The sequence below is a fragment of the Cervus elaphus genome, chromosome X, assembly GCF_910594005.1.
Source record: "Cervus elaphus chromosome X, mCerEla1.1, whole genome shotgun sequence".
In the NCBI taxonomy this organism is placed as follows: domain Eukaryota; kingdom Metazoa; phylum Chordata; class Mammalia; order Artiodactyla; family Cervidae; genus Cervus; species Cervus elaphus.
The window spans coordinates 81,379,169-81,406,821 of NC_057848.1; the positions used below are offsets into that span (position 1 = coordinate 81,379,169).

Genomic DNA, 27,653 nt, shown 5'->3' on the forward strand with positions numbered 1-27,653 from the left:
ATTCATGCCCAGTGCTGTACTTATATACCTGATATGAGCACTAATGTTACTCATTTTACTAAACACATGACCAAGATGATTGGAGCTATGGATACTCCTGAAGCCTCAATTGCCTTACTTTGGGAGACGTTAACTACTTCCCCATGGTGGAAAACTATCTTAATTACGATAATTCTGATTGTTCTATTTTTGCTGTTTGCTCCCTGCATCTCTAACTGTGCAATTGGATTTGTTTCTAGTCGCATAAAGGCTTTTAAGTTACAAATACTTGTCCGAGCTCCTATGAGTGCCACAGCCTCCTCCAACTATTACTTGGGGCCCCTGGATCAGAGACCCTCAATATGAGGGTTAGGAGAATATGCTGCCTCAACAATTTAGGGACCATGCCCCTAAACAGCAGGAAGTAGTTATGGAACAAAAACAACACCCCTTTCCCTTGGCAACATAATTCTCCTAAAAGAAAAGGGGGGAATGAAAGAGTCATTTCCTAGGCAGGTTGATAAGAAGTCTAGGGGTCCCTAAGGAGAGAGGGGTCTGGAATTCTCAAGGAGGAAGAAAGGACAAACTTTTTTTGTCCCTCTACATTCCTTAGGATTATATAACAATAATGTATCCTGCTTGAGGACAGTCTCTGGAAAAAAACCTTCTGGCTAATCCTGTTATCTTAAAGTGTAAATTATGGGAGTAGGTCTAGTGAGGTCTTTACAACCTCCAGACATTCTTTTGATTCACTGTAATAACTAATTAGAGAGTATATAACTCCATGGCTAACACTAGCAAGGGGGTACTCTTTCTGCCCCCTTCTGATGCCTATGTCAGAACCTTTTTCTATCTCCTTTATACTTTAATAAAACTGTATTACACAAAAGCTCTGAGTGATCAAGCCTCGTCTCTGGCCCCGGATTGAATTCTTCTCCTCCAGAGGCCAAGAATCCTGGTGTCTTTGCATGTTCAACAACAACCTTTCAATACTCTAGATGACAACCTCAGGAGTTCATTTTATGTAATTTGTTATATCATCACAAAACTAACCCTTCCCTTACAGGAAGTGACTATTACATGGGCAAGAATCAGAGGAAAGCATGGATTGTACAGCTTTTCTGTTGTTAATAAGAACACTGTTGAAGACTGTTCTAGCATCATATATAATGCTTCATAAGAATGGTAGTCATTGTAATAAGACTGTGCCAGCCTTATAAAGCCTCATTTAATTAAGCATCAACATGCCTCCATGCAAAGGAAAGTTTTTGCTGATGCAGTAGCCTATAGTCTAATTTCACACCACAACCTGCATTACTAACCTCTCTCCCATTCTGCTTATATCAATTCTAATATCACAGGCTTAATCTTCAAGGATCTGAAGGTCACATGTCCATCTGTCTTGCTGCTGCCATTCCTTTTTGATAAGGCAATTCAAATTTTCTCTCTTTAGATTTACAAGGAGGGGCTGTCGGCACATCTCTTCACTTAGGTTTAATCTCTGCTTTTTCTCTTTAAATTCTCTTTGTGGTTCTTCTTATACTCCTGCTTGACAACCTTGAGGCTGTTTCCAGTGTGTAGCCAAAGGTATGTGAGGATAAAACCTGACAAAAATAGACTGCAATTACATGTACAACTAGTACCTGGGAAGCTTCACCAAATTTGCTGTCTTAGCACCAATTTTGAGTAAACAAACAAATTTACTGAGAGTCTACCCTTTCCTACCTTTCTATTTGAAGTTCAGTAAACTGACAATTAGGGGCTTCCCAGGTGGTGAAGTGGTAAAGAATCTGCCTGCCAATGCAGGAGCCACAGGAGACGTGGGTTTGATCCCTGGGTCAGGAAGATACCCTGGAGAAGGGAATGGCAAACCACTCCAGTATTCTTGCCTGGGAAATCCCATGCACAGAGAAGCCTGGTGAGCCACAGTCCATGGGGTCACAGAAAACACACATGCAAACTGATAACTATCTCATCTCTGGATGAACTGAAAAGTTGCAACAGGATTTAGAAAAGAAAGATACTTATCTAGAGGACTTAAAGTGGTCTTGCTTAAAGAAGAAGATTGGTTCCTTCTGAGCTCTAAGTCCTATGACTGGCCTATGTCAAAGTTTTCAGATGGTATCGCTTTCTGTAGGTCTTCAAAATAACCACAACAGGAGTTTTTTAGAGTAAAACTAGGGCCTTGAAGAAAAACAACAGGAAAGAAAGAACAAGGATGATGTCAAAACTCCATCCTTCCATTGCTTCTGAGGAAGAAATTGGTAGAAAGTTGATGCTTCTGTTTCTCTGAAGCAGTGACGAATAGATAATCAGATAGGACACCCCCAGGGGGGGGGAAAAACTGCACATTGGCATCAGCTAGCTCAGAGTAATCTCCATTCTGTATACATCTGATAGCTTATGGTGAACGATGTCGGATTCATGATCTCCAAAGAAGAAGATATAGATTCAGGACCAGGGACCAGGCTTGATCACTCCAGAGCTTTGGTGTAGCAGAGTTTTATTAAAGTACAAAACGGGACAGAGAAAGTTTCTGACATATACATCAGAAAGGGGATGGAGAGTGCCATACTCACTAGTCTTATCAAGGCCTTTTATACTTTTATCAGACCCACTCCCCCAACATACATCTTAAATTAACAAGATTAGAACTAACAATAGAATGGTCTTACCAGACTTTACAACATGCCTCTTAAGATAAAAAGATTAGTCTTGTCAAGGAGAAACAAGGTTCTTGTTAAGGAAAAACATGTCCTCGAGCAAAATACATTGTTACACTAAGACAAAGCAATGTAGAAAAAAAAAAATGTTTGTCCTTTTCTCCTCCTTGACAGCCCCAGACCCCTTTCTCCTCCTTGGGGACCCTGGACTTCTTATCAACCTACCTAAGAAGTATCTCTCATCCCACCCTTTTTTCTTTTATATCCAATGAATATTTTCTTCATATCCAATGAATATTTAGGACTGATTTCCTTTAGGATGGACTGGTTTGATCTCCTTGCAGTCCAAGGGACCCTCAAGAGTCTTCTCCAACACCACAGTAGTTCAAAAGCATCAATTCTTCATCATGCAGCTTTCTTTTATAGTCCAACTCTCACATCCATACATGATTACTGGAAAAACCATAGCTTTGACTAGACAGATCTTTGTTGGCAAAGTAATGTCTCTGCTTTTTAATATTCTGTCTAGCTTTGTCATAGCTTTTCTTACAAGCAGCAAGTGTCTTTTAATTTCATGGCTGCAGTCACCATCTGCAGTGATTTTGGAGCCCAAGAAAATAAAGTCTGTCACTGTTTCCATTGTTTCCCCATCTATTTGCCATGAAGTGATGGGACCAGATGCCATGATCTTGTTATAAGTGTATATAAAGTTATAAACTTTATATAACTATCTCAGTTGTAAGTTTCTATAAAGGCCTGGCAAGTTCCCCATAACTCAGAATCCAAACGTGCAGTAGCCTGTAATGCCTAAGAATCCTCTCAATAGTCTTAAAGTCATAGGTAGAGAATGATTTAGTATAGGTTTAGTTCTAGAAAGCATACTTTGAATCAATGACTGAAAAATATTTGGCTCAATCAGGAATTTCAGACAATAAAGTATAAGGGATTAGGCACCACAGGGTGTAAAGGAACCACAGCCTCATTTATTATTTGTTAACCCTGAACTTGTTTCCATTTATCATTTGACCTTTTTAATACCCAAAACAGGAGTGTTGTATGGACTATTACAGAGAATTAATAGCCACTGTTCCTTTAAATTTTCATTGATTGGCTTTAACCCTTCCTTAACCTTGGGCTTTAGTGGATACCGCTTTTGATGTGGAAATAGGTGAAGGTCTTTGAGCTTGATAACAGGAACAGCATTTTGTGCTTGACCCACAGTTTTTCCATCAGCCCACACTCTAGGATTTACATTTTGTTCAGTTAATGGGAGAGAAAGAGCAGGTTCCATATTCATGAAAACAGAGGCCTGGACCTTGGTCAGTATATCCCTCCCCAGAAGGGGTGAGGGAGACTCCAGAGGATAAGAGAATACAGCACAGAGTCCCAGTTGCAGCTTAAAGGATGACTGAAATAATAGCGTTTGGCTCATCCAGACAGTCCCATTACAGTAGTGGATCAGGAGGAAAGTGGACCAGGGGCTTCAGTGAGCACAGTGAAAATTGCCCCAGTGTCTAAAATGAATTCGACTGATTGGACCCCCACAGTTATTAATACCTAGGGTTCCTCAGATGTAATTAGGATGGGAGTTTGTGTGGGGACCCCCGGGCACCTTCAGTCCCAATTGCCTTGAGAGTCCAACCCCTAGGGCCTACGCCTCAGAGGGTAGTCTCTTCTCCAGCAGTGTGGTCCTTTGCAGATCCATGTGGAGCCGGGTGGGGGGGGGTGGGACTTAGACACCTGAGGGCAGTAATAACAAGCCCATCCCTTTTCACCTAGGTCCCTCTGGGCATTTTTCCTCATGCTGTTTCAGAGCTGATCTGAAAGCCATTGTTAGGGCTTCAGTCTTTCCTGGTCTTTTTTGCCTTTTCACCTTTTTCCCTTGTATTCTCTGCCATAATAAACCATCTGAGCCAGCTGCAACAGTTTTTCTAAAGACTCATTTGGTCCAAACACCTGTTTTTGTAACTTATGCCGTTTATCTGGAGCTGACTGAGTGAGAAATCTTTCCTTTAAGATCATTCCTCCCTCTGCACTTTCAGGATCAACGTCAGTAAATTTGTGGAGAGCCTACAGTAGTCTATCTAGGAATTTACCAGGAGTTTCCTTCTCTCTTGGTTCTATGTCAGTCAACTTAGCATAGTTTGAAGTCTTAGCATGTGCTCACCTGAGTCCTTCAAAAATACATCTTACAAAGTGACTCTGATCCCACCTTCCTTTAGCCGTGTTAGAGTCCCAGTCTAGTTCTGTTATGGGGATTGCCTGATTTTTGTGGGAAGGAGAGCTATTTCATGTTCCCTCTTTCCTCTTGTCTCACGATCAAGCCATTTGTCTCCAAAAGTAGTAGCTTCCCTAAACCTCTAAAGGTTTCTGAGTCAGGGGTCAGCATCTGTCCCAAGACATACATTACATTTGTCCAAGTAAGGTCATAAAGTTAATCCCATAAAGGCTTCTATGTAATTTTTGGATCCTCTAAATAGTCTTGAGTGCAATTGGGACTGTTTGAATTTCTACACTGAGACTGAGGCAACCCCTCCTGGAAGGGTGCCCTGATTCTCGGCCTGTTCAGTTGGGAGCCCCAGATACAAGGGCAAAGTAAGAGCATAGGAGGGAGCTGAAGGTTTCACACCCGAATCTGCACCCTTAGGACTGGCATGTCTCACAGAGAAATAAAGAGCAACACATATGGCACTTCTCCCCATTTCTCTTGTTTTCTATAGGTCAAACTAAAAGGGGTGGTTCTTGGAACTGCTAACTCCCTTCTGTACGAGAGAAAAAAAGCAGCATCTACAGCTGTGGCTTTTTTCTACCAGAGGCATCCCTCCCTGCTCTAGATGGGGGTGGAGACAGACTTTTCACAGAAGCTTTCCTTCCCTGGTCAGACTTAGTCTCCTCACTCTACCATTGAGTCAGGTGGAGATGCACCAGGGATAGACCTGAAAGCATCCCAAATTGATTTCCAGTTCCTTACAACCAAGACCTTTGTTTGATTTGCCCTTTTCCTCTGATGCCACCCAGAGTGTAACAGAGTAGCTTTGTGGAATATTTCCCAAGCTAGGACTACTAGGGGATGCATCCATCATTCATGTGCCTGTGTACATTCCTGAGTACAATCCTGACCACTATAGAAGCAGTGAGTCATCACCACATCAGTAAGCCACTGGAGAGCTTTATCTAATTCATTAAGAGCTAGCACTACCAAAGGAAAAGTCCCGCTGTACTTCCAATCAGGGATTCCTGACCTGTGTTCTTAGAAACCTCATGCTTGCAAGCAGCACTTCCATCTATATAGTTTGGAGGCAGAGGTCTGGCCCCGTATGGAAGCAGCCAAGAGAGAGATGCTGCTGAAGCTAGAGTTTCACCTAGTTCCCAAATGTGCTGCTGGAGCTAGAGCTCAACCTAGTTCCCAAATGTGCTCCTAGCAAGGTTGGGTGTCTCATGACTATCAAGCATGGGGTCTAAGTAAAAGTACACAATAATGGCATGGAACACAAGTCCCTTGAAAGTCTATGACCTGACAGATTAGGTTAGTAGTTCTAATTCCCCATGCAGTTACAAAATGGTCAAAGAGCCTGGAAATTCTGACCGAGAAAGGAGAGTTCAGTCCACACGCTTTGCCCATTTCTGACTACTCCCCTCTCAGGAACGTTGAGTGCCTCTTGGCATTGACAGGTTGTTATAAACCCCCAACAAGGTTCCCCTTTTGGGGGCTGCCTTCAGTCATTATGAAGCACACAAAACCATAGAGCAGGGCTCAATACTCACTTCATACTTGTGTCTGTACATCTCTTTCATTCTACATCCACACAGACAGGCACACCATTGGGTTAGTAAAGGAAAAGAGAAAAGAGTATATACTAAAAGAACAGGTGAGCTAGAACTTTGAGTGTCCTTACGCTGTCCTGAAGATCCTGGACAAGCCCTCAAGATGATAGTTTATGGTGAATGATGTCAGATTCTTGATCTCTGAAGAAGATTTAGCTTTGGGACCAGGGACCGGGCTTGATCATTCCAGAGCTTTGGTGTAGCAGAGTTTCATTAAAGTATAAAAAGGGACAGAGAAAAAATTCTGACATAGGGATCAGAAGGCAGACTGGAGAGTGCCCCATTAGGCAGTCTTATCAAGGCCTTATATATTTTTACCAGACCCACGCCCCCAACATACATCTTAAATTAACAAGTTTAGAACTAAAATAGAAAGGTCTTACAGACCCACTCCCACAACATATGTCTTAAGATAACAAGATTAGTCAGAAGGTTCTTGTTAAGGAGAAACATGTCCTCCAGCAAGACACATTGCTATACTGACTAAGACAAAGCAATGTAGAAAAAACATTTGTCCTTTTCTCCTCCTTGAGAGCCCCAGACCCCTTTCTCCTCCTCAGGGACCCCAGACATCTTATCTACCTACCTAAGAATTAGCTTTCTCACATCTCTGCTGGGGCAGATTCCACCCCTCTGGGGTGTACTTTAACAGCTTTGTCAATAAACTGATAAACATGATGACAAAAGGGTTGATTATTTCAGGTCAGGATAACAATGGGCAGTGGAAAAGCAAATACAGGAAATAAGGACAAGATGTTCTACACATGTCTACTAGTGTCATTTCTTTTGAGGAGATATAGGGGAAAAAAGCCTCATCCACAGAGTGGACTTGCTACCTGGGACCTTTTCCCAACTGGGACTCCAGATGTGCTGTGACACAGGACTTCCCAGTGCTGTTTAAGTCTAGATGTTGCTCAAAACTGTGCAAGCAGTTTGTCTGGAGTTGGATGCTTTCCTAGTATGTCTCAACCACACTCAGAGCACTGAGAAGGAAGAGGTGATGGGGCTGTGCATAGGGGAGTTGAATGATGACTTAAGGAATGACACCAAACTTACATATACTGGAACTGAAATCCGCACAGTTGCTGAAAAGGTTGACACCATCAGAATTGTTCACATAAAGTCCGTCATCATCTTGCAACATTCTGATAAGAGGAAGGATCTAGTGGAAATTTCTCCAGAGTAGCTGTCTGTGGCCTCAACAGAGGCAGAGAGATTGGCTGAACTAATGGATCACCCAATGAGAGTTGTGGGTTGGTATCATTCCCATCTCTATATAACTGTTTGGCCTTCACATGTTGATGTCTGGGGAAGCTTCCACAAGCCTCTTATCCTTATCACTCAGAAAGCAGAGACAATGGAAACCACAAGTACAGAAAACTAACCAAACTGATCACTTGGATCACAGCCATGTCTAACTCAATGAAACTATGACTCATGCCATGTAGGGCCACCCAAGATGGACCAGTCATGGTGGAAAGTTCTGACAAAATGTGATCCACTGGAGAAGGGAATGGCAAACCACTTCAGTATTTTTGCCTTGAGAACCCCATGAACAGTATGAAAAGGCAAAAAGATATAACACTGAAAGATTAACTCCCCAGGTTGGCAGGTGCCCAACATGCTACTGCAGAAGAGTGGAGAAATAGCTCCAGAAAGAATGAAGAGACAGAGCCAAAGAGAAAACAACGCCCAGTTGTGGATATGACTGGTGATGGAAGTAAAGTTTAATGCTGTAAAGAACAATATTGCATAGGAACCTGGAACGTTAGGTCCATGAATCAAGGTGAACTGGAAGTGGTAAAATAAGAGATGGCAAGAGTGAACATCCACATTTTAGGAATCAGCAAACTAAAATGGACCAGAACAGGGGAATTTAACAGGCTTTCAATGGACTGGATGATGTCCACCCACATTAGTGAGGATGATCCTCTTTACTCAGTCTACCAATTCAAAATGTTAATCTCTTCTAGGAACACCTTGTTAAAAAAGAAACAACAGATCTCAGATGGAGTCACTTGTTCTAACTCCACATCATCAAAGACTTAATACCTAGTCTACTTGCAGTTTCAGCCTCTCCCAACAATATGACCTTTAACAAGTCAATGTGGAATTACCTGGTCACCACTAGTGAGGTAATCCATAAGACAGACCCTTTCTATCCCCCATAAGAAGGTTACTTTGCCTGAGACAATCCACTTTTGGACAGAAACTTCCTTTTACTGCCCCCTTCTGTCCATAAAAGACTTCCATTTTCTGTAGCTCCTCAGAGCTCCTTTCTGTTTGCTAGATGAGATGCTGCTTGATTCATGAAATCATTGAATAACTACAATGAGATCTTCAGATTTACTCAGCTGAATTTTGTGTTTTTTAACAACCCTCACAGACACACCTAGAAATACTGTTTTATCAGCTTTCTGGACAGCTCTTAGCCCTATCATGTTAACACAAAATTAACCATAATTACTCCACCCTTTGTCAGCTTGGTATTCATACATATCACTGTAAACTATACTTAATCTCCAAATAAGACAATAACAAGGTCATGGTTCCACTGACATGATACAGCTATCCTACATACAACTGAAAATGCACTAATCCCTTCCCCAGAAGAGGAGGTAGAGTCCTTGAATGATGCTTACTCTTCTGATATTCTGCAACTTAAATACTATGATGTAAAATTAGCAATACTTAACTACTGACATAAAGTCAATACTATTTATCTTGTATGATAAGAGTATAAGAAAGGGGAAAAAAGATGTTTGCTAATTTATGTATAGTCCATGGAATTCTCCAGGCCAGAATACTGGAGTGGGTAGCCTTTCCCTTCTCCAGGGGATTTTCCTAACCCAGGGATCAAACCCAGGCCTCCTGCATTGCAGGCAGATTCTTTACTAGCTGAGCCACAAGGGAAGCCCAAGAATACTGGAGTGGGTAGCCTATCCCTTCTCCAGCAGATCTTCCCAACCCAGGAATCAAACTGGGGTCTCCTGCATTGCAGGCAGATTCTTTACCAACTGAGCTTTGAGGGAAGCCCAATGTACACACACAAACATATGTATAACAAAATAAAGAGGAAATACTTATGACAGTTAAAGTCATCATCTCTGCAACTGGTTGTCTGGTTGTAGGTGGCATTTATAACTGCCTTCTTTACTACCCATCCTGTATCCCCTTTGCCTTCAGCTATCACCTCAGCTGGTCACTGCTCTTTAGCTGGCAGAGTAAGCTTAACTTTCAATCCTGAAGGGTCTGGATCATTAGTAGTCTTCCCTGGGTTGGTTTGTTGTAGTTTTCCATTAACTTTGACCACAAGGCATGGTAATACTAAGAGATGACCTAAGGTATCTCCTGTATTCCAGACATATTATTCCTCGCTGCCACTATGTAGTAGTAGTTCAGCTTCCTCTTGATAGTCAGGATCAATCATCCCAGGTAACACCATAACTCCTTTATTTGCCTGTTGATTCAGAGGCATGAGGAGACCAAACTGACTAGGTGGCAGTCTTAACTTCCACTCCAATGGAATCATTGTTGTGTCTCCTAATAGAGGCTTTCCTCACTCTGGCACTAAGACCTCTATGCCAGCAGAGCATAAAGTCATGAGAACAGGAAGCTAGTGGGTTATTATGGGTAACAGTGAGTGGTGCACTTTCATTTCTGCCCCTTGATTCCTGGACCTATAAATCCTGCCTACTGGAGAAACAGCACCATATATTGGATACTAATTCAGAGAATATACAGTTCTCTGGAGAACCTTGCCCCAGCCCTGCAAAACACTGCCCACCTAGCTGGTGTTGTAACTAATTCTTCAAAAGGTCATTCAACTGTTCTATTAAGCAAGCTGCTTTAGAATATAGTGGTGGATATGGTACATGCGTGCATCCTGTCGTTTCAGTTGCGTCCAAATGTGTGCGACTCTATGGACTATAGCCTTCCAGGCTCCTTTGTCCATAAGATTCTCCAGGCAAGAATATTGGAGTGGGTTGCCATGCCCTCTTCCAGGGGATCTTCCTGACCCAGGGATCGAACAGAACCTGTGCACTGGCAGGCAGGTTCTTTACCACTAGTGCCATTTGGGAAACTTGGGGGATATGGTAAGACCACTGAATTCCATGAGCTTGGGCCCATTGTCACACTTCTTTTATTGTAAACATTGTTCCTTGATCAGAAGCAATACTCTCTGAAATACCATGACAGTGGATAAAGCATTCTTTAAGTCCACAGATGGTAGTTTTGGAAAATGCATTGCATGCAGGGAAAGCAAATCTATACCCAGAGTAAGTGTTTATTCCAAATAAGACAAATGCTGCCCCTTCCATGTTGGGTGCAGTCCAACATAATCAACCTACCATCAGTAGCTAGCTAATCATGCTAGGGAATGGTGCTGTATCAGGGGCTCAATGTTGGTCTCCACTGCCAGTAGACTGGGGACTCAGCAGTGGCTGTAGCCAGGTCAACCTTAGTGAGTGGAAACCCATGTTGCTGAGCCCACATGTAACCACTATCCCTGTCACCAAGGCCACTTTGTTCATGAACCTATGACATGAACAGAGGCATGGGCAATGACAAAGATGGGCTGGGGAAAGATGCTGAATGGTAACCACAGAATGGGTCATTCAATCCACTTGATTATTAAAATCCTCCTCTTCTGAGGTAACATTTTCGTGAATATTCACATGCAACACAAATATTTTCACATCTTTTTCCCATTAAGAGAAGTCTATCTACATACCTCTTCCCTAAGTTTCTTTGTCACCAATTTTTCAACTATGTTCCTTCCAAGTCCCTGACCATCCATCCAAACCATTGGCTAACAGCCCATGAATTGGAGAAAAAGATCATTTACTAGATCAATAGTTGTGTACCAGGTTCCAGGTGATGTGTTAATTTGCTCAAGCAATGAAACTACATTTGGTACAGCACCTGCAACTGGGGTTACTGATTAAGCTTTTAAAAATCCACTGTCATTCTCCAAGATTCATCTGTCTTCTGCACAGGTCAAATAGAATGGAAGGGGGATGTGGTGGAAATCACAACCTCTGCATCTTTCAAGTCCTTGATGGTAGCACTAATCTGCAGTCTCTCCAGAAATGTGGTATTATTTTTACTATTACTTTTGTAGGTAGAGGCAGTTCATTATAATGACTTCCACTTGGCCTTTACCACCACGAATAGCCCACACTCCACAGATCAAGGAACCAATGTACTGGTTGTTCCAGCTGCTATGTATGTCTATTCTAATTATGCATTCTGGAATGGAGGAACTATTAATAACCACAGGATGGATTTGGTAAGCTACTAAGCTCATTGTAAGATAGACCTAAACTAAAACATCATTGATCACCTGACCTCAATAAACCCCTACTCTGACTGCAGGGCCAGTGGTGCTTCAGGTCTCCTAGAATCAGTGTTAGCTCAGATCCAGTGGCCAGTAGCCCCTGAAAGTTCTGATTATTTCCCTTTTCTCAATGTACAGTTAGTCTGATAAAAGGCTGCAGGTCTCTTTGGGAGAAATATTAACAGCATAAATTTTCAGTAGTGTACTGAGATCCTTCTTCAAGCTTCTTTTGTGAAGTTCCAGAGCTAATCCAGAATAAGATGTATTGTCATTTTCGAAAGATTACCATGCTAGTTTTCTATAACTTAAAACATCCAGTAAGACATGTGCCAAAGAAGTAAGACCACATGCATCTCAAGAAAGTCTTCATTTCTAATCGCAAACTTATTAAGATTCTACCAAGAGATAGCCATCAGGGCAAAGGAAGTCTGTCTTCAATAACACAGTTAAGATTGCATATAAAAAGTTAAAAAAGCAAAAACAAGAAAACAACATTGTAAACAAACTATGTGCTGTGCTTAGTTGCTCAGTCATGCCTGACTATTTGAAACCCCATGGACTGCCGCACACCAGGCTCTTCTCTCCTCCACTGTCTCTCAGAGTTTGCTCAGATTCATGCCATTGAGTTGCCGATGCTCTCTGTAGAGGAGGTAATTGAGAGGATGTGAGTGCTGGTTGACCCATGACCTGGCCCAGGCAATCAGAGGCTCCTGACCCACCTCTGCTATCACTGGGATGTACATTCTATTCATGTGTTGCTGAGACTATCTGGACTATGTATGTGACTGACCCCCCACTAAGGCCTCTATATAAATTTAAGATTCAGGTGGTAGATGCAGAGAACTACTCATCTTGCAACCACCCAAGACAAGCCTCATATGTAAGTTCCTTTGCTTATTAAAACCACAATCTACCAATCTGGAGTGCTCTGCCTCTTTCTTTGGTCTCTCCTTGTCCTCTGTTATATGTGGACTGGTTTTGAATTCCAGCCAGAGAACGCCTAAGAACTGCAAACTAACAGTTGGCAAGCCAGACAGAAGCCTGAAGGGTCTTGGGAAAGTAGTATACACAGGGGAAATCCCAAGTTAGCCAGTGGTGTCTCTGTGGACAGAGGTAGTGCAGAGTTAGATGCCTGTGGACTGCTACATGACTACAGGGACACCCCTACAAATGCTGGCTGTTTAATGTATTTGAGGCATCACATACAGGACACTGCAGCAAAGAAAGGAAACAAACAGCTGCAACAGTAGGCCGGTCTCTACTGTGGGCACTTCATCTGGCCACTGTTGTGCAACAAGAAGCTGAAGTTCATGTTATACAGTTGGAAGAAGAGCTGAGGGTGGAGGAGGATGCGTGATTGTTTACTCCTCTGCTAGCTTTGGGGCAGAGCAGGATAATAAGTCAGAGACAATAGCATGCCCATTTTGCAAAGCTAGGAGGGCACAAGCTGCTGCAGATTAAGTTCTGATACAAAGCCTGAGACACTAAGACGTGGAATCCTTGGGAAAGTGAGAACAAAGGGAGACGTGTTGTGGTGATTGACAAGGAAACAAACAAAACACCCTACACCATCAGACCCCTAATACAAATGAAAAACTCAGATAGTAATTACCAGATTTCTGATAATAGAGAAATATACCCCAAAACTCCTAAGAGAAAATCTTGCTTTCTTTCTCTGTCCATTGTAATTGTAAATCTCATAATGTCTTTGAAATGTAAACACCCCAAGAGCTAACTAAAATACTGCCCACAACTGTTTGAGACTGAACGGTGGGGGGGGGGGGAGGGAAGGCGACAGAAAGAGGCTTTTTAAAAGAGACAGTGCTATAAAAGCTCCCTTGCCCAAAATCTGGTCCACAGCCTCTATATGATTATTGTTGTTGTTGATCAGTAGCTAAGTTGTGTCCAACTCTTTGCAACCCCATAGACTGCAGCCACCAGGCTTCCCTTTCCTTCAACAATCTCCTGGAGTTTGCTCAAATTCCTGTCCATTGAGTCAGTGATGCCATCCAACCATCTCATCTGCTATTGCCCCCTTTTCCTCCTGCCCTCGATCTTTCCCAGCATCAGGGTTTTTTCCAATGAACTGGCTCTTTGCATCAGGTGGCCAAAGTATTGGAGCTTCAGCTTCAGCATCAGTCCTTCCAATGAACATTCAGGGTTGATTTTCTTTAGGATTAACTAGCTTGATCTTGCAATCCAAGGGGCTCTCAAGTCTTCACCACCACAATTTGAAAGTGTCAATTCCTTGGCACTCAGCCCTGTTTAGGGTCCAACTCTCACATCCATATATGACTACTGGGAAAACCATAGCTTTGACTATACGGACCTTTGTCGGCAAAGTGATGTCTTTGCTTTTTAATACACTGTCTAGGTTTATAGCTTTCCTTCGAAGGAGCAAGTGCCTTTTAATTTCATGGCTGCAGTTACCATCTGCAATGATAATGGAGCCCAAGAAAATAAAATCTGTCATGGCTTCCACTTTTTCCTCTATTTTCCATGAAGTGATGAGACTGGATGCCATGATCTCAGTTCTTTGAATGTTGAGTTTTAAGCCAGCTTTTTCACTCTCCTCTTTCACCCTCATCAAGAGGTTCTTTAGTTCCTTTTCACTTCCTGCCATTAGAGTGATATCATCTGCATATATGAGGTTGCTAATATTCCTCCCAGCAATCTAGATTCCAGCTTGTAATTCAGCCAGTCCAGCATGTCACATAATGTACTCTGCATATAAGTTAAATAAACAGGGTGAAAATATATAGCGTTGACAAACTCCTTTCCCAATTTGGAACCAGTCAGTTGTTCCACATAAGGTTCAAACTCTCATTTCTTGACCTGCATACAGGTTTCTCAGGAGACAGGTAAGGTGGTCTGGTATTCCCATCTCTAAGAATGTTCCCAGTTTGTTGTGATCCACACAATCAAAGGTTTTTGTGCAGTCAATGAACCAGAAGTAGATGTTTTTCTGGAAATCCCTTGCTTTCTCTATGATCCAACAAATGTTGGCAATTTGATCTCTGGTTCCTCTGCCTTTTCTAAACCCAGCTGGTACATCTGGAAGTTCTCAGTTCATGTGCTGCTGAAACCTAGGTTGAAAGATTTTGAACATAGCTTACTAGACTGTGAAATGAGTGCAATTGTTGGATAGTTTGAACAATTTGCCTCATCTTCCATTGTCATATCTTTTTGCCTTTTCATACTGTTCATGGGGGTTCTTGTGGCAAGAATACTGGGACGGTTTGCCATTCCCTCCTCCAGTGGATCACATTTTGTCAGAACTCTCCATTATGACCCGTCCGTCTTGGGTGGCCCTGCACCAAGCTCATAGCTTCACTGAATTAAGTAAGCCCCTTCCACTGTGACAAGGTTGTGATCCATGAAAGGGACATGATTATTGGTCAAGGGAAAATACAAATCTTAAAAGCTCTCTCTACATATATTAGAAAAATGGCCATTTGAATGGCTAGTCTTAACTTGTTTTGTCTGCCAGAGACACATTTGAATTCAACTATTATTTATAAGGTCTTCCCAGGTGGTACTAGAAGTAAAGAATCTGCCTGCCAATGCAGGAGAAATGGGTTCAATCCCTGGGTCAGGAAGATTCCCTGAAGTAGGAAATGACAACCGACTCAAGTATTCTTGCCTGGGAAATTCCATGGACAGAGGAGCCTGGTGGGCTATAGTCCATAGGGTTGCAAAGAGCCAGAAACAACTGAAGCAACTTAGCATGCATGCACTATTTGTAAATTAGTGAGTTTTCTATTGTTGTACCCGATTCATGGCTAAGATTTTGGAATGGTACCTATATGGTCTCTATTTGTATCTGTCTGCATGTTTTTATATGTCTATATTTACATATATATATTTCTACATCTGAATAGTATTGTCAAAATTAATTTATAAAAGAGCTCTATTTAATTGGCTTAAGGAAAAAAGCTTTAATACCAATAGTGTACGTAAGTAAAACTAAAACTTAATTTTCTTTTATCTTGAAGAAGAAAAAGTTTCCTTGAACTATTGCTTTGTTCTTGATAAGATTATAAAAGGTATTTTTTTTTTTACCTTTTAAGTAATCTGTCTAGAAAACAAGACTCTGTTTCATCACAATAATTTTCTGTGCTTCATATAGGCTTTATCAGTTCTTTCATTACTTAAGAAAACTGTCTATTAAAAGAGCTAAGATTTTTTTAAAAGTTTATCTATTTATTTTGGCTGTGATGGGTCTTTATTGGTTTTTTTTTTTTTTTTTTTTTGCATGGGCTTTCTCTAGTTTTGATGACTGGGGGCTCCTCTTCATTGGGGTGCATGGGTTTCTCACTGTGGTGGCTTCTCTTGTTGCAGGGCACAGGCTCTAGGCCGAGGGCTCCAGTAATTGCAGCACGTGGGCTCAGTACTTGTGGTACACAGGCTTAGTTGCTTGGCAGCAGGTATAATCTTCCCAGACCAAGGATCAAACCTATGTCTCCTGCATTGGCAGGCAGACTCTCATCCATTGTGTCACCAGGGAAGTCCAAGAGCTAAGACTTTTGATAACAATGTAACTTGCTGATTTTGCCTTCAAAGTTCTTAATTGTCACTTTGGCTACAAAGATAACTAAATACTGTTTCACAGTGACCTATAATTCATTTAAGCAAGTCTTTCATAATCTTTTGATATTTTTGACAGACTTTCCAATAATCAATTTCTAAATGAAGTATCTTTGACTTCAAACTAATTTTGAGGTTTTCCGGAGGGTCCCTGGAAAATATGAAAGCTTTGTCCTCTCTCCTGATAAGAGAGAGATATTAAACTAATTAGGCTTATTTTATATGTTAAATTACTCTACTGACCACAGTAGAGACCAAACAACTTATTTTCTTTGTTTACCACTGTAGACTACATACAGTTTCCAAACAAGCATGTCAAACCAGCTGGCATTTTTGGGAAGTCCCTGTACTCAAGCAGTGGTCCACAAGCATCTAACATTTAGGTCACCCCTGGTCATATAGAGGTTGTTACCAACTCAAGATACCTCTTTTCGCTCACAAATGCCTCTTTCCCAAGATCCATTTCTCAGGTCTCCTGGCTAGCTCACCAACTGTTGGCTTAAAAACTGGCCCCCATAAACAGAGGGCAAAGAAACATGGAAGAAAGAGCTAGACCACTGCAAATCGATAGAAGTTCTAATAAGCAATGAAACATTTATACAAGGCTTGTCTTGGGCAGCTGCAAGATCACTAAATCTCTGCATCAGTCCACCAGAATCTTAAAAGTTTACATAGAGGCATTAACTAGGTTCAGATACATACACAGTTCAGCTGGCCTCAACAACACATTGGTCTTTCAAGGCTGCATCCTTAAAAATGGTTCCAAGTGTGGGAACAGTGAACAGAATGTATATTTCAAGGATGGGGAAGAGGTGAGGAGTCTTGAATTGCCCAGGTTCAGCTCATAGGTCAACCAGTGGTCATGTCCTCTTGAAGACCTCCTTCAACAATAATTAGTTATTTTAAAACTGATGTTATCGAAATAACCAAATTCCCTTGTCAATTGCATTATAATGAACTATCATCAGATGTTTAACCTTGGCATCTTTAAAGTCTTTTCCACTTAGAGACAGTTATTTTTTTCACTCTGATGCTTTTGTAAAGATATTTCTGCAAAAGTGTTTCCTATAGAAGAAAATTCATGGAAAAAGGCTAACAAGTATGGGCTTCGGATAAACAAGATTATATCACTGAACTGAGTAAGAATTTACAGAACTCTAAGGAAAAAACTTCTATGAAGACCTACAAGAACTTTTAGAACTAACACCCAAAAAAGATGTCCGTTTCATTATAGGAGACTGGAATGCAAAAGTAGAAAGTCAAGAAATACCTGGAGTAACAGGCAAATTGGGCCTTGAAGTACAGAATGAAGCAGGGCAAAGGCTAATAGAGTTTTGCCAAGAGAATGCACTGGTCATAGCAAACACTTTCTTCCAACAACACAAGAGAAGACTCTACACATGGACATCACCAGATGGTCAACACCTAAATCAGACTGATTATATTCTTTGCAGCCAAAGATGGAGAAGCTCTATACAGTCAGCAAAAACAAGACCGGGAGCTAACTGTGGCTCAGATCACGAACTCATTATTGCCAAATTCAGACTTAAATTGAAGAAAGTGGGGGAAACCAGTAGACCATTCAGGTATGACCTAAATCAAATCCCTTATGACTATACAGTGGAAGTGAGAAATAGATTTACAAATGAGTCAACTCTACAAAAGGTGGCCAAAGTATTGGTGTTTCAGCTTCAACATCAGTCCTTCCAAAGAACACCATCTTAAGGATGAACTGGTTGGATCTCCTTGCAGTCCAAGGGACTCTCAAGAGTCTTCTCCAACACCACAGTTTAAAAGCATCAATTCTTACAGTGCTCAGCTTTCTTTATAGTCCAACTCTCACATCCATACATGACTACTGGAAAAACCATAGCCTTGACTAGACAGACCTTTGTTGGCAAAGTAATGTCTCTGATTTTTAATATGCTGTCTAGGTTGGTCATAACTTTCCTTCCAAGGAGTAAGCGTCTTTTAATTTCATGGCCGCAATCACCACCTGCAGTGATTTTGGAGCCCCCCAAAATAAAGTCAGCCACTGTTTCCACTGTTTCCCCATCTATTTGCCATGAAGTGATGGGACCAGATGCCATGATCTTAGTTTTCTGAGTGTTGAACTTTAAGCCAACCTTTTCATTCTCCTCTTTCACTTTCATCAAGAGGCTTTTTAGTCTTTCCTCACTTTCTGCCATAAGGGTGGTGTCATCTGCATATCTGAGGTTATTGATATTTCTCCCGGCAATCTTGATTCCAGCTTGTGCTTCAACTAGCCCTGCATTTCTCATAATGTACTCTGCATGTAAGTTAAATAAGCAGGGTGACAATATACAGCCTTGATGTACTCCTTTTCCTATTGGGAACCAGTCTGTTGTTCCATGTCCAGTTCTAACTGTTGCTTCCTGACCTGCATACAGGTTTCTCAAGAGGCAGGTCAGGTGTTCTGGTATTCCCATCTCTTTCAGAATTTTCCACAGTTTATTGTGATCCACACAGTCAAAGGCTTTGGCATAGTCAATAAAGCAGAAGTAGATGTTTTTCTGGAACTCTCTTGCTTTTTTGATGATCCAATGGCTGTTGGCATTTTGATCTCTGGTTCCTCTGCCTTTTCTAAATCCAGTTTGAACACCTGGAAGATCATGGTTCACATATTGCTGAAGCCTGGCTTGGAGAATTTTGAGCATTATTTTACTAGCGTGTGAGATGAGTGCAATTGTGCAGTAGTTTGAGCATTCTTTGGGATTGCCTTTCTTAGAGATTGGAATGAAAACTGACCTTTTCCAGTCCTGTGGCCACTGCTGAGTTTTCCAAATTTGCTGGCATATTGAATGCAGCACTTTCACTGCATCATCTTTCAGGATTTGAAGTAGCTCAACTGGAATTCCATCACCTCCACCAGCTTTGTTTGTAGTGATGCTTCCTAAGGCCCACTTAGCTTCACATTCCAGGATGTCTGGCTCTAGGTGAGTAATCACACCATCATGATTATCTGGGTCATGAAGATCATTTTTGTACAGTTCTTCTGTGTATTCTTGCCACCTCTTCTTAATATCTTCTGCTTCTGTTAGGTCCATATCATTTTTGTCCTTTATTGAGCCCATCTTTGCATGAAATGTTCCCATGGTATCTCTTTTTCTTGAAGAGATCTCTAGTCTTTCCCATTCTGTTGCTTTCCTCTATTTCTTTGCATTGATCACTGAGGAAGGCTTTCTTATCTCTCCTTGCTTTTCTTTGGAACTCTGCATTCAGATGTGAATATCTTTGCCTTTCCCCTTTGCTTTTCACTTCTCTTCTTTTCACAGCTATTTGTAAGACCTCCTCAGACAGCCATTTTGCCTTTTTGTATTTCTTTTTTGGGGGGGATGGTCTTGACCCCTGTCTCCTGTACAATGTCACAAACCTCTGTCCATAGTTCATCAGGCACTCTATCAGATCTAGTCTCTTAAGAAAAGACTTTGATGCTGGGAAGGAGGGCAGGAGGAGAAGGAGACGACAACGGATAAGATGGTTGGATGACATGACCGACTCAATGGACATGAGTTTGGGTGAACTCCGGGAGTTGGTGATGGACAGGGAGGCCTGGCCTGCTGCAGTTCATGGAGTCGCAAAGAGTCGGACACGACTGAAGACTGAACTGAACTGAAGGAAAAAACTGATGAATTTATAAAACTGCTAACCAAAGATCAAGATCAACAAGAATTAATTACACTGGATGATCTGGGAGTCTGACTTCAGTTCAGTTCAGTTGCTCAGTCATGTCTGACTCTTGGCAGAATTCTAACCATGGATGAAGATCTTGGACCAGGAGCTGAGCCTTGCAGGAGTACTAGAGCCCTAATCAAGAGAATCTGCAAGAATTAAAGGGTTAGGAGCCAGATCTGAAGTCCAGATTGACAGGCTCATCATCTCCAGACAGTGTTCACTCTCCAAGAATGGATGGAACATATGTTGAGCATGAGGCCAAGACACTCCCTGGAGGAGATCAAGCCCTGAGCCTTAGGAGTGGGAACACTGACTCCAAGAACCTAGACTACCAGAGAACTAACCCTAGGGAGTTTCAAATAGTGAGAACTCACACAAAGGAAACCACTTGCATACAAGACCCAGCACCACCCAAGGACCAGTAGCACCCTGAGCAGGACACCTCATCTAAACAACAAACAAAACAAAAATACAAACCCAATCATCAACAGACAGGATTACCACCTCACACAGCCTTGCCCATCAGAGGAAAAACAAACAAACAAAAATTCAGCACAAATCTAAGTCTATGTGAAGCTTACACAAACAACTGGACCAACCTTACGAGGGCAGAAACCAAAAGGAAGAAAGAATTCAACCTTCTTCAAGGAACGAATTCAACTTTCCTAGAAGCCTGGGAAAAGGACACCTCAAACACAATAAGTTAAAAAAATAATGAAAAGGCAGAGAAATACTATACAAATGAAGGAACAAACTAGAAATGAAGAAAGCCAAAAAAGAGGAAATAGGCAAACTCCTTGAAAAACAATTCAGAAGAGTGATTGTAAAGATGATCAAAAACCTCGAAAACAAAATGGAGAAAATGCAAAAATCAATTAATAAAGACTTAGAAGAATTAAAAATAAACATATAGAAACAAACAACACAATGACTGAAATTAACAACACTCTAGAAGGAATCAATAGCAGAATATCTGAAACAGAAGAATGAATCGGTGAGCTGGAAGATAAGACGGTGGAAATAACTGCTGAAGAGCAGGATAATGCAAAAAGAATGAAAAGAGCTGAGGATAGTGTCAGAGACCTCTGGGACAATATCAAATGCACCAACATTTAAAATATAGGGGTCCCAGAAGAAGAGGAGAAAAAGAAAGGGTATGAGAAAAATTTTGAAGAGATTATAGTTGAAAATTTCCCCAACATGGAAAAGGAAATTGTCGATCAAGTCCAAGAAGCACAAAGACTCCCATACAGGATAAACCCAAGGAGAAACACATTAAGACACATAATAATCAAACTAACAAAGACTAAACACAAAGAAAGAATATGAAAAGCAGCAAGGGAGAAACAAGTAACATACAAGGGAAACCTCATATACTTAACAGCTGATCTTGCAGCAGAAACTCTGCAGGCCAGAAGGGAATGACAGGATATATTTAAAGTACTGAAAGCGAAAAATCTACAACCAAAATTACTGTACCCAGCAAGGATCTCATTCAAAATTGATGGAGAAATAAAAAGCTTTTCAGAAAAGCAAAAGTTAAGAGAATTCAATACCACAAAACCAGCTTTACAACAAATGTTAAATGGAGTTATACACTCAAGAAATACAAGACAAGAAAAAGGATCTATAAAATCAACCCCAAACAATTAAGAAAATGGCAATAGGAATATATATATATATATGTATGTGTGTATATATGTCAATAATTAAAGGTAAATGGATTAAATGCTCCAACCAAAAGACACAGACTGGCTGAATGAATACAAAAACAAGACCCATATATATGCTGTCTATAAGAACTCTATTTCAGACATCAAGACACATATAGACTGAACGTGAGAGGATGGAAAACTATATTCCATGCAAATGGGAAGCAAAAGACAGCTGGAGAAGCAATCCTCATATCAGACAAACTAGACCTTAAAATAAAGATTACAAGAGATCAGGAAGGACACTACATAATGTTCAAGGGATCAATCCAAGAGGAAGACATACCAATTGTAAATATCTATGCACCCAACATAGGAGCACCTCAATACATAAGACAAATACTAACAGACATAAAAGGAGAAATTGACAGTAACACAATAATAGTAGGAGACTTTAATACCCCACTCATACCAATGGACAGGTCATCAAAACAGAAAATTAATAAGGAAACACAAGTGTTAAATGACACATTAGATGAGATGGTCCTCATTGATATCTTCAGGAAATTCCATCCAAATGCAGAAGAATACACGTTCTCAAGTGCACATGGAACATTCTCCAGGATAGACCATATCTTGGGTCTCAGATCAAACCTCAGTAAATTTAAGAAAATTGAAATCATGTCAAGGTTCTACTCTGACCACAACACTATGAGACTAGATACCAATTACAAGAAAAAAACTGTAAGATACACAAACACATGGAGACTAAACAACACGTTTCTAAATAATCAACAGGTAAATCAAAAGGGAAATAAAAAAATGTCTAGAAACAAATGACAATAAAAACACGACAACTCAAAACCTATTGGATGCGGCAAAAGCAGTTCTAAGAGGGAAGTTTATAGCAATACAATCCTACTTCAAAAAACAAGAAAAACATTGAATAGACAATCTAACTTTACACCTAAAACAACTGGAAAAAGAAGAACAAAGAAATCCCAAAATTAGTAGAAGGAAAGAAATCATATAGATCTGAGCAGAAATAAATGAAAAAGAAATGAAAGAAACAATAATAAAGATTAATAAAACTAAAAGCTGATTCTTTGAGAAGATAAAATTGACAAATCCTTAGCCAGACTCATCAAGAAAAAAAGAGAGAAGAATCAAATCAACAAAACTAGAAATGAAAAAGGAGAGGTTATGACAGACAATGCAGAAATACAAAGGATTATAAGAGACTACTATGAACAACTATATGGCAATAAAATAGATAACTTGGAAGAAATGGACAGATTCTTAGAAAAGTTCAATCTTTCAAGACTGAACCAGGAAGAAATAGTAATTACGAACAACCCAATTACAAGCACTGAAATTGAAGCTGTGGTAAAACATCTCCCAAAAAACAAAAGCCCAGGACCAGATGGCTTCACAAGAGAATTCTATCAAACATTTAGACAAGAGCTAATGCCTATCCTTCTAAAACTCTTTCTTAAAAAATTGCAGAGGAGGGAACACTTCCAAATTCATTCTACAAGGCAACCACCACCCTGATACCAAAACCAGACAAAGACAACACAAAAAAAGAAAACTACAGTCCAGTATCACTGATGAATATAGATGCAAAACTCCTCAATAAAATTTTAGCAAACAGAATTCAGCAAGACATCAAAAAGCTCATACACCATGATCAAGTTGATTTTATTCCAGGGATGCAACGATTCTTCAATATACACAAATCAGTCAATGTGACAGACCATATTAACAATTTGAAAGATAAAAACCATATCATCATCTCAATAGATGCAGAAAAAGCCTTTGAAAAAATTCAGCACTTATTAATGATTAAAACTCCTCAAAAAATGGGCACAGAAGGAACCTACCTCAACACAGTAAAGGCCATATATGATCAACCTAGAGCACACATTATTCTCAATGGTTAAAAACTGAAAGCATTCCCCCTAAGATCAGGAACAAGACAAGGGTGTCCACTTTCACCACTATTATTCAACCTAGTTCTGGAAGTCCTATCTATAGTAATCAGAGAAGAAAAAGAAATGAAAAAATCCAGATCGGAAAAGAAGAAGTAAAGCTCTGTTTGTAGATGACATGATACTGTACATAGAAAACCCTACAGATAGTATCAGAAAATTACTAGAGCTAATCAGTGAATTTTGCAAAGTTGCAGGATATAAAATCAATACACAGAAATCACCTGCATTTCTATATACTAAGAATGAAAATTCAGAAAGAGAAATTAAGGAATCAATCCCATTCACCATTGGAACAAAAAGAATTAAATATCTAGGAATAAACTTGCCTAAAAAAGACAAAAGAACTGTACACAGAAAACTATAAGACACTAATGAAAGAATTCAATGACGACATAAACAGATGGAGAGCTATTCCATGTTCCTGGGTAGGAAGACTCGATACTGTGAAAATGACTATACTACCAAATGCAATCCTCAGATTCAATGTGATCCCTATCAAATTACCAATGGCCTTTTTCACAGAACTAGAACAAAAAAATTCACAATTCATATGGAAACACAAAAGACCCCGAATAGCCAAAGCAATCTTGAGAAAGAAGAATGGAGCTGGAGGAATCAACTTTCCTGACTTCTGATTATACTACAAAGCTACAGTCATCAAGACAGTATGGTACTGGCACAAAGACAGAAATATAGACCAATGGAACAAGGTAGAAAGTCCAGAAAGTATTTTGGTACCGTATTTTTGACAAAGTCCAGAAAGTATTTGGTACCATGGGTACCGTATTTTTGACAAAGGAGGCAAGAATATACAATGGGGCAAAGACAGCCTCTTCAATAAATGGTGCTGGGAAAACTGGACAGCTACATGTAAGAGAATGAAATTAGAGCACTACCTAACACCATACATGAAGATAAACTCAAAATGGATTAAAGACATAAATGTAAGACCAGAAACTATAAAACTCTTAGAGGAAAACATAGGCAGAACACTCAACGACATAAATCAAAGCAAGATCCTCTACAACCCAACTCCTAGAATAATGGAAATAAAAACAAAAGTAAACAAGTGGGACCTGATTAAACATAAAAGCTTTTGCACAGCAAAGGAAACTATAAGCAAGGTGAAAAGACAACCCTCAGAATGGGAGAAAATAATAGCAAATGAAACAACTGACAAAGGATTCATTTCCAAAATATTCAAGCAGCTCATACAATTCAATACCAGAAAAACAAACAACCCAATCAAAAAGTGGGAAAAAGACCTAAACAGACATTTCTCCAAAGAAGACATACAGATGATAACAAACATGGGAAAAGATACTCAACATCACTCATTATTAGAGAAATGCAAATTAAAACTACAATGGGATATGACTTCACACTGGTCAGAATGGCCATCATCAAAAAGTCTACAAACAGTAAATGCTGGAGAGGGTCTGGAGAAAAGGGAATGCTCTTGCACTGTTGGTGGGAGTGTAAATTGATACAGCCACTATGGAAGACGGTATGGAGATTCCTTAAAAAACTAGGAATAAAACCACTATATGACACAGCAATCCCACTCCTAGGCATATACTCTGAGGAAATCAAAATTGAAAGAGACACATATATCCCATTGTTCATTTCAGTACTATTTACAGTAGCTAGAACATGGAAGCAACCTAGATGTCCGTCAACAGATGAATGGATAAAGAAGTTGTGGTACGTACACACAAGGCAATATTACTCAGCCACAAAAAGGAATGTATTTGAGTCAGTTCTAGTGAGGTGGATGAACCAAGGACCTATTATACATAGAAAAGTAAGTCAGAAACATTAAGATAAATATTATATTCTAACACATATATATGGAATCTAGAAAAATGGTACTCAAGAATTTATTTACAGGGCAGCAATGGAGAAACAGACATAGAGAATAGACTTATGGACATGGGGAGAAGGGAGGAGAGGGTGAGATGTATGGAAAGAGTAACAGGGAAACTTACATTACCTTATGTAAAATAGATAGCCAACGGGAATTTGCTGTATGGCTCAGGAAACTGAAACAGGGGCTCTGTATCAACCTAGAGGGGTGGGATGAGGACGGAGATGGGGCAGAAGTTCAAAAGGGAGGGGATATATGTATACCTATGGCTGATTCATGTTGACATTTGACAGAAAACAGCAAAATTATGTAATTATCCTTCAGTAAAAAATAAGTAAAATTTTAAAATTATCCTTAAAAAATAGAATTAATTACAGTGGACTAAATGAACTGATGAGGATGATTATAACTTTTATGAATTTTTGTTTGAAATGTTATTGGTTCTATTGATTTGTTTTTCCATTTAATATAACTTTCCCAAGTGGCTGCCAAAGCTGGCAGAGGGGCAGGTCCTTGTGCTCAATGGCTGAGGCCATCTCCTGGGCCACCTGGCAGCCACTGCAGTCAAGCAGGTGCTTCTGGGCCTGAAGGTTGTGGTCATGCATTGTAAGGGCACCAACATTTCTGGCAATTTCCACAGAAATAAGTTGAAGTATCTGGCCTTTCTCTGCAAACAGATGAACACCAACCCTTCCCATGGTTCCTACCACTTTGGAGTGCCCAGTCATCTTCTGGCGGACAATGCAGAGCATCCTTCCCCACAAGACCAAGCGAAGCCAGGCCACTCTGGACTACTTCAAGATATTTGCTGGGATCTCACCACCCTATGACAAGAAAAAGTGAATGGTGGTTCTGCTGCCCTCAAGATTGTGTGTCTGAAGCCTACACGGAAGTCTGCCTACCTAGGGTGCCTGGCTCATGAGGGTGGCTGGAAGTACCAGGTGGTAACAGTCTCCCTGGTGGAGAAGAGGAAGGCCAAGATCCATTATCGGAAAAAGAAGCAGCTCATGAGGCTATGGAAGCAAGCTGAAAAGAACATCAAGAAGAAAACAAAGTCACAGAGGTCCTCGAGATCCATGGATTTCTGGTGTGAGCCCAACAAAATTGACAGTTTATTCTTCATGCTTGGCCGGCCCTGCCCTTCCTCAATCACCACCCTAGGATATGGGGGACCCCAGTGGCTGCCACACAGGTGCCACAGGCAGACTGGGTAGAGCCAAGGGGCGTTAGTCAGTGTAGGCAGTTCTAAGAGCTATGCAGGCATCATTTGTCTGCAACCTTATTTGTTCGTAAGAGTTTTAGGACATGAACAGTTGGAACAGCCAGTGTGGTTGCAATACTGGCAGCAGTGAACTGGAAGACTTAATTGAAAGTGGACCCCCCCCCCCAATGCCATTGCTTACAGGGCCTCTGTTTACACTTCCCATGTATTCAGGCACTATACTCTGCAGCGGTTAGGTTGTGAGAAAATGCTCAGGCAGCACGAGTCTGGGGTTATCAAAGGTGTTTATGGAAGAGAAGTTCAGCCAAGAGGTCACAGGCGTTGCCCTTGCATCTTATATTTTGTCATTCAAAACCAGTAATTATTATTTTTTTTTTAATTTTTTTATTAGTTGGAGGCTAATTACTTCACAACATTTCAGTGGGTTTTGTCATACATTGATATGAATCAGCCATAGATTTACACTTATTCCCCATCCCGATCCCCCCTCCCATCTCCCTCTCCACCCGATTCCTCTGGGTCTTCCCAGTGCACCAGGCCGGAGCACTTGTCTCATGCATCCCACCTGGGCTGGTGATCTGTTTCACCATAGATAGTATACATGCTGTTCTTTTGAAACATCCCACCCTCACCTTCTCCCACAGAGTTCAAAAGTCTGTTCTGTATTTCTGTGTCTCTTTTTCCATTTTGCATATAGGGTTATCGTTACCATCTTTCTAAATTCCATATATATGTGTTAGTATGCTGTAATGTTCTTTATCTTTCCAAAACCAGTAATTATTTTTAAAGAAAAAAAAAGATAATGTTTATCTCTTTTCCCAAGTTAT

General features: G+C 40.6%; 1 pseudogene; it reads left to right on the forward strand.

The window, feature by feature from the left end:
- Positions 1-26,697, forward strand: LOC122689630 (annotated as a pseudogene).
- The last annotated feature ends 956 nt before the right edge of the window (positions 26,698-27,653 follow it).